Source organism: Monopterus albus, unplaced genomic scaffold (assembly GCF_001952655.1).
Source record: "Monopterus albus unplaced genomic scaffold, M_albus_1.0 scaffold65.1, whole genome shotgun sequence".
Lineage (NCBI taxonomy): Eukaryota > Metazoa > Chordata > Actinopteri > Synbranchiformes > Synbranchidae > Monopterus > Monopterus albus.
This window is the reverse complement of record NW_018127945.1, coordinates 1,289,247-1,298,042: the sequence shown is the minus strand read 5'-3', so window position 1 is coordinate 1,298,042 and position 8,796 is coordinate 1,289,247. Positions and strand designations below refer to the sequence as shown.

The 8,796-nt window shown below is 41.7% G+C and overlaps 1 protein-coding gene and 1 non-coding gene across 6 annotated transcripts in view; both read left to right on the top strand.

The window, feature by feature from the left end:
- The window catches only part of kiaa1549la (KIAA1549-like a), a 121,710-nt gene that overhangs the window by 3,101 nt on the left and 109,813 nt on the right, over window positions 1-8,796 (top strand). The window lies entirely within an intron of this gene.
- Window positions 6,853-6,925, top strand: trnac-aca (transfer RNA cysteine (anticodon ACA)). Its single transcript has one exon. It is a non-coding gene; the product is annotated as a tRNA-Cys (tRNA).

Below are 8,796 nucleotides of genomic sequence, written 5' to 3'. Positions count from 1 at the left end.
TGCCTTTCTTTTTTTATATTTCCCAGTTCAAGTGATTAGTCAAAACCAAAACACAAAAGCATGTCTGTATGTATAGTACCTTACATAAGTCAACCAGTACTCAGACCTAAAGACAAATAAAGAAAATAAAAATTTTGTTTTTTCTGAGGTACCATAATATACACTGGGTCAACATCACATTTCATGCAAAGTGAATAGTCTTCATGATATATTGGGCTTTTTATTTAAATCTGACTCGCAAGTAACCCGTTGTTGTTTTTTTCAAAATGTAGGAATGAAGTGATAAGTGGGTCTCAGGTCTCCATAAAATCATTGTTCTGTTAATTGGTAGAAGCTGTGGACAACTTACAGTCTCAGTGATTACATGAAGGAGGTTGTGCTGCCATTCATTGTGGTAATTGGCATTTATGGACAGCAACTAATAGCTTCACTCGTAAACACAATTTGATGATATCCAAAAAAATGTCCTGCCTAACCACAGCATGGCTGAATACTCAAAAGTCCAGGATCACTTTGAGAAACATGACATTAAAGCCATCCTTCTAATTTTTTAAAACTGAGTAATTGGAGGACAAATCACAACAAATGGCTTATATAATTACATCACAATTGTGATTAAATTGTTGAATTGTTTATTTGCTGTTCTGTTGGCCTGGACTGGCTGACACTTAGGGTCAGAAAGTCAGAACAAGGCTATGACTACCACCTCAGCAACCTCTCTTATTACTTTTTAAGTGGGAAATGAATAAAATGCTGGCTTATCATATATACACATGCCACCTCTTCTTTGCGAGTCATTTGAAGCTGACAAAGAAAGACTGTACCCTTAAAGTAAGCACATATTTGCTGAATGCAGACCACCCTGTTAAGTGTAGATGTGATGAAAGATCTAGAATATGGAAAAGATTGCTAAATTATTGGAAAAAGACAGTTTATCTGGCCAGCCTACCCTGTTAAATCTGAGCAAATCACCCACTCACTCTCAGCATATCCTCTTTTATATTGCACTGCTGTGCCACTTACGAGTGAGCTTTTCCATAGCATGGCTCGAGGAGATTTGACTTTCTCTCTCTTACCTGGTTACTCAAGTATTTCAGGTCTGTTAGAGGGAAAATGTTCTCACTGTATTTCATATTCTCCATCTCCCTTTATAACATGGTGTGCGATTTATGGTTGTGTGTGTGAACAAACAGTACAGTATGTGATTGTGCATCTGTGTGTGTAGGTGTTTCTTTAATAGGTCTACAGAGATCTTCATCCTCAGTCAATAGTGTGTTACCATGGGAACAGATCTGCAGCCAGCACTTTTCTCACTGTGTGTCTGTGTTCGTCAGTCAGGGATTGAAATAACATCTAAGTAAGTGCCAGGTTAGTCTCTGATGCCTAATAATCAGGGTCAGATGACACACAAGTGTAGATAACATGCTCTCTGAAGCACTCGGTGATTTGTGGGGTTTAAGCTGAACTCTAACCTTCTGCTTCCAGCTGCTAAACATCCAGTTTTCTTGTCATCTCTCAGTCATTTATCGCATTTGTCTATATGACCCTTTTCCACCTCTTTGTATAATAGCATTTTTTTTTACAAACGGTTCAGAACAACAGGACATACACACAGGTAACAAAATGAAAGGACAAACCAACGTGAAGTATCAGAATGGTGTCGGTCCACCACGTGCCACCAGAACAACTTCAGGGCTGCTTGACATTAATTGTCCAAGTCTCTGACTCTAGTGGAGGGATGAACACCATTCTTCCAACAAATATTCCCTCATTTGACATTTTGATGATGGTGGTGGAGGCTCTGTTTAACACGTCGCTCCAAACTTGGTTGAGAGCTGGTGACTGTGACGGCCACAGTGTATGATTCACATCATTTTCATACTCATCAAACCTTTCAGTGGTGGCATTGTCATCCTGGAAGAGACCACCTATTTATTCTGGTTTTTCCATTCATTTGTCACCTGTCTGTATGATAAGCATGACAAATCATGACAACATTTACAGCATTTACTGTTTGCCTCAAGATCATTGAGTCAGAAGACAAAATGATTGTCACCGCATTAACTTTCCGGAAATGTAAAATTCGGTCTGAGTATTATAAACATGTATCACCTGAGTTAGGTATGCTTGCTTTAGTGATGAGTTTTCTACCACTACTACAGACATATTCTGGTTTGATACCATAAATGTGTTACAGTTTGATGTTCAGCCTTTGACACCATTGAGATTCTAGAGAAAGCTGAAGGGATGGTGCATGTGCTATTTTCCATCATAAAAATAATACCTACCTAACAGTGTTGGGCAGGTTACTATAGAAATATAACCGGTTACACTGAAAAAACTTAGAAAAAATCAACTGGACTAGATTTCTAGGTCGAAGACGTTTCACCTCTCATCCAAAAGGCTTCATCAGTTCTGACTGACTGGTGTTGAGCCGGAGATATTGATCCCGCTCGGTGTGGTTTCAGTCCTTAGAAGGCCAACAATGTCCCTTAACAACTGAGTCGTTACAGCCCAGTATCGGTGAGAATCATTACCTGTCTTTGGATCCTCCCCTGTCGACTGATGCCTGTTGTCCTGGTGGGCATGTTTGGGCAGAGATCTCAGAACAGGTTTGTAGATGGAAGACAAGTTGTGTCTTAGTCCACCACCCATATTTAGTGAGGGGTGTTCTATTTTTACAAAAATAGCTTCCTTAACACCTCTCTCAAACCAGCGATGTTCTCTGGAGAGGATCTGGACTTCACTGTCTTCAAAAGAATGTCCTTTGTCCTTCAGGTGGAGGTAGACTGCTGACTCTGGTCCACTGGAGTTGGCCCTCCTGTGTTGGCCATGCGTTTGTGCAGCGGCTGCTTAGTTTCACCGATGTACAAGTCGTTACACTCCTGACTACACTTAATTGCATACACCACATCACTCTGTTTATGTCTGGGTGTTTTGTCTTTTGGGTGGACCAGTCTCTGCCGCAGGGTGTTCCCTGGTTTAAAGTTAACTGGGATATTGTGGTTGTGAAATATCCTTTTTAACTTTTCTGATAAACCAGCCACATAAGGGATGACAGTGTTATCCCCTCTTGTTTCTGGTTTCTCAAAAAGCAGGTATTGGTCTGTGTGTCTGCGATGGATTGGCGACCTGTCCAGGGTGTACCCCGCCTTCGCCCGATTGCCGGCCGGGATTGGCTCCGCCCCCCCGTGACCCCGCTCAGGGATTACGCGGTAGAAAATGAATGAATGCATGAATGGTCTGTGTGTGTAGGTTTCTGATATACTTCTACCTTCAGGGTTCTGTCCCCTCCCAAGTGGACTGCACAATCCAGAAAGGCCAGACAGTCATCTCTGGCATCCTCACGAGTGAATTTGATGTTGCCATCCACAGAGCTGATATGTTTGGTGAAAGCCTCTACCTCCTGGGTCCTGATTTTAACCCATGTGTCGTCCAAGTAGCGGAACCAGTGGCTGGGAGCGGTGCCAGTGAAGGAAGCCAGGGCTTTCTCCTCAATTTTTTCCATGTACAGGTTGGCAACTATAGGAGACACTGGGGAGGCCATAGCACAGCCGTGTTGTTGCCTATAGAAGTGCCCCCTAAACTGGAAGTAGGTGGTGTTTAAACAGAGTTCTAGTAGAGTGCATACATGGTCTGGGGTGAGGCTAGTCCTGTTGTTTAGCGTGTCATCCTTCAGCAGTCTCTTCTTCACTGCCCTGACAGCCTCTGTGGTGGGGATGCAAGTGAAAAGTCCTAAGATAAAGTTAAACCAGGCAGTGTAAACCTCACAACAGTACTGGAAACATTTTACTGTCAAACTTTAATTAAAGGTTCTTCAACAAAACTTCAATTTCTGAACGGACACCAAACAAAACCCTTTTCTGATTTGAGAAGGAAAATACTTTCTAACTACCTCAAAAGCTTTCTAACTACCTCAGCATGGAAAAACATTCTTGTCCAGCAACATGACCACCTGCCCTAGTGTTGTCGGCTGGTCACAGCCAGGCGTAGCAAACTCTGGTTGTTTAGAGCAGTGGGCAATGATTGGATCCGCAGATGAGAGCTGGTGGACAGTCAAACAAGAGAACCAATGAAAAGCATTTTTCAAAATTTAACACCAGCTGTCAAATGAATGGAGCCTATCTACAGTAGATGTTGAGACAGGGCCTTGTTAGTTGATGATGTTATTTGTTCCAGCATATTTGCTGACATGCACTGTTCTGAAATATGGCAAAAAAAGGCGAAAAGATGCAAAGCTGATATTCTTCATATAAGCCTTGATCCAAACAGAATTTATTCAGATGTAACCCCTTTGTAATCATCAACATTTTGATTAGTAACTCTAATTTAATTACGTATTTTTTCCCAATAACTATGACTGATTACAATTACATTAATTTTGTAATTTAATTACAGTAGCTAGTTACATGTAAGTAGTTCCTCCCCATCACTGCTGCCTAATAAAGGCACTAGTAGTAGAAAGCAGAACTTTAAACTCACAAAAGACAAAAGCCCAGATCTTCTGGTGTCCTGTTTGGCTCTGATAACCTGGACAGCACTGTGAGGAATTGAATGGCTGGCCAGAGAGTCATTGATAAATCCTCTGCTGATCACCATTTATCTGCTGTCATCCATTAAAATGACTGAGGGTGCTGGCCAGGTACAGTACAGTCTGGCTCCTCTCTGTGCCCTTCTCTCGCTGAGATTGCAGGAGCCGGCTGAGAGTCAGAGCTGTGACAGGCAGCGCTGGCACAATCTGATTATAAGTTTAGTGTGTGTAGCCTAAAAGGTCTCTTGTGATGCATCTAGTCAGAAGAAATGCAATTTAGTGTTACCGGTGTATACAAGAAAAAAAAAGAGAGTAGGCATTCAGACAGATGCTTACTGAGGCTGAATTTAAATGTGATTGCAGGGTTGATGCAATTTGCATTAAGAAGGCGTTTTGTGCACACTGCTGCTCCATATCCATAGAAGCACAGCCATATCTCATATCAGTGAACTTGATGAGATCAAGATTTTCAGGGGTGTTACACTGTTAAAGCTGATTGGGAAACAAAGATGTGTAACAGTGATGCATACCAAATCTAGGGCTGTTATCAAACCGATAAAACCTATAAATATTTATCTGTGCAGAGCTTAATTAAATATGAAAGGAGAATGCCTTTATTGTGTGTTTTCTTGCATATGTCAGTTTTTAGTAGATTTTACTCATAGTTGTTGTGGATTTACAGTGTTCAAAGCCCACTTAAGCACCAAAACCACGTTTCATGCCTGGAGACTGTCAGATGTGGTACCTCTGGAAGCTCTGATGATGGTTGACAGATGTGAGCGCTTGCTGTGCTCCATCCTGCTCCATTTGATGCCAGCTACTTGGCTCCATAAGCATTCTCGCTCACGTACACTCAGTTCATCGACTTAGAAACTTTGACAAATTGAATGAGTGGCAGTACACGTTCAGCTGTGTTCTCTTCAGCGCTCAAGTAAATAACATTTGTGAGATTCAATTCAGAAGGTTCCCAAAGCCACAGTTCACTTCTGCTCAATGTATTTTGTGTCAAATTGTGTCTCTTAAACTGTGTTAAGAAGGGTAAGTCACCAGACATGGGTGTTTGGTCAAAGACCAAAGAGATATTTTTTAGCACTCATACAGCCAACACTCATGATGCACAGATAATAATGTTAGCGACAGTTAAATGCACTGGTGATAGCCATGGCTGGAGGCACTAGATTTTTGGGTTGTCATCCATCCATTCTTGTAATTTCAGGAACACATTGAAGGAGATTATTCAAATTTGCATAAACATCTTCTTGGACTCAAGGATGAACTGATTAGATTTTGGTGGTCAAATGTAACTGTAACTACATGTCTGTCTCATTGCTGTGAATTTGAATGGTTGGCGGAGGCGTACAACCACAAAGAGGTAATTCTGGTTGTTTAGATATCAGTGAACACTGATGCTTAGCAATAGAGATTAGACAATATATCGAGATACAAACATGTCACAATATCGTTTTGTCTGGTGATATATAATAATGAGTTTAAAAAAACAATCTAATCATTTTTTGTAACTTATAAGGCCACGTAACATATCAATGCTCTAATCGCTTTCAAAATTGTGTTGTGCAGTGGATAGCTGGTTCTCACACACCTGTTTCCATAGACACACTGAACTTCCTCTACACTTTCCCATCCTGCCTCAGGTTCACCTATTTGTTAAATATGCATAAAACAAATATCGTTTGGACTGTGTGACCAGAAAATCAAATATTATGTTACAGGCTATTCATTCAATGCAGATCGAATAGTCCAACCTTAAAATAGCCTACTATATGTGATGCATTATGCAACATAGGCTACTTGGCATTCAGTGTATTACATAAAATGCCAGAATGCTATAAATAGTGTTTAAAGAATAGTCCGACTGATCACATGCATTGATGTACAGAGCTCTAATTTATTTCATATTCAACATCCATGCCTGATTACGTACTAATGTTTCCTTGTTAATCAACTATATCTAGATCTTACCTCTTATACCCTAAACTTAATTTAGTCCATGTCACATACCTCAGTCCATTCCTATATATATACATGGATTGCTGCGTGCGTGCTGCAGTGCACCAGCTACAATGTGCACAATGTGCATATGTGTGCACCATGGTGTACCAGCCCTGATCACTGCGCATATCAGTCTAAAGTCATCCACTGGCAAACACAGCAGCCTGTTAAAACTCAAATATATGAGATTAATGGGGCACAGCAGATCAATAGGGTACATGCCCCAGTAAAAGGGGTCCAATGATGCCTATGAATATTGGTCAAATTATTATTATTTTTTAGCTTTTTTTATACCATCTGAATAGTGCGTGGGGCTAGTGGCGCAATGGATAACACGTCTGACTACAGATCAGAGGATTCTAGGTTCAACTCCTGGCTAGCTCAGATTTAAGGGGAGGCAACAGTGATGCAGTGGGTAGAGCAATTGTCTCCCAACCTGAAGGTTGGAATCTCAGTGCCTGCAGTCGAAGTGTCCTTGGGCACGACACTGAAGCCTCTGCCTAATGATTTTACAACATGTAACAAAGCAATTAGCAAACTCTCCCACTTCATTAATGTTTAAAATACAGGCATATACTGGCAAGTATTCATTACAATTTTAATATGAGCAATATTTTCTAGAATGGTATGCTTAGTGGACACATTTTATTTGATTTAAAAAAAGCTGACATAACAAAATCCACAAAACAATAAGACAGATTGAATTGGGTAAATTACAGTTAGACTTGATCATTAAAAATGAAAGAAAATTTTTTTGTGCAAGCATTTTATGCATTCTTCTATAAATCTTCAGTAAACGTAAACTCTGTTCATTACAGGAGTTTTGTAAAAAGTGTCCCCCTCCAAAAAAAAAAAAAAAAAAAGAGGCATGAGCTGATTTGGTGAACTGTTACATCCCTATCCATGGTACATCTGCATCTCAGAGACTCTCTTACTGCAGGAGTGAAGCCTGGCGTCATGATGAAACACCTCTACTGGCAGAAACACAGAGAAGCAGCTTGATTATACAAAAAAGATGAAATTTAATGAGCTAACTGACAGCTCTGTTTGAGTTAAGGCTGTGGTTCAAGGCGATGTGTTATTGTGATTGTGACCAACCTAAACCTCTCTGACAGAATCCTTGTTAATGCTGTTATGCACAGAATGCCATGAAGCTGCGCACACACACACACACATACATGTCTTTATGCCTTTGTGTGGCCCACGTTCTGTGACTTCTTTGTGAGGGTCACCACTTCTACTATAGCTGCAATGGTGCAAAACACAAATCTATCATGAGGTGGTAATAGAGAATCAAAATGTCACTTCAGAATTCAGAAAACTCGAAATAAAAAAAATCTTTTTCTTCTACACGTGTGAGGACCGGAGCCTGTTGCCAAGCAGATTTGGTGAACTGGACCTTTTGTCACAAAGCACCAAAACAATGCATGTTACTGTATATCACCAGATTTTAGCAGATCTTTCATAACTGTCCCATTACTTTCCTGGTTAACCCAAACCACAGCATTACAGAGATGGAAGCATGTGGTTTTTAATTTTGCCAATGTAAAGTGTATTTAACCCTTGTGTGGTGTTCACTTTTTGGACTGGAGGTGTGTGCTCCTCCCTGGTTAAAGTGGAGCAGGGGCTGGGGCTGGGGGGGGGGTTTGTCAGTGTGAGGGTCCAGAGATGATAAAAGCCTGGAGATGTGTGGTTCTCCATGGGTGAACCATGGTTCTCCCGGTGGGACATGCCTGGAACACCTCCCTAGGAAGGCACCCAGAAGGCATCCTAAACAGATACCCGAGCCACCTCAGCTGGTTCCTCTCGATGTGGAGGAGCAGCAGTTCTACTCTGAGCTCCTCCTGGGTGACGGAGCTTCTCACCCTATCTCTAAGGGTGCGCCCGGCCACCGTGCGGAGGAAGCTCATTTTGGCTGCCTGTAACCGGGATCTTGCCCTTTCGGTCATGACCCAAAGCTCATGACCATAGGTGAGAGTCGGAATGTAGATCGACCAGTAAATCGAGATTGCCTTACAGCTCAACTCTGTCTTCACCACGACGAACCGGTACATCGACCGCATTACTGCAGAAGCTGCACCGATCTGTCTGTCAATCTCCCGTTCCATCCTTCCCTCACTTGTGAGCAAGACTCCGAGATACTCAAACTCCTCCACTTGAGGCAGGAACTCTCCACCAACCTGAAAGGAACAAGCCACCCTTTTCCGACTGAGAACCATGGCCTCGGACTTGGAGGTGCTGATTCTCATCCCAGC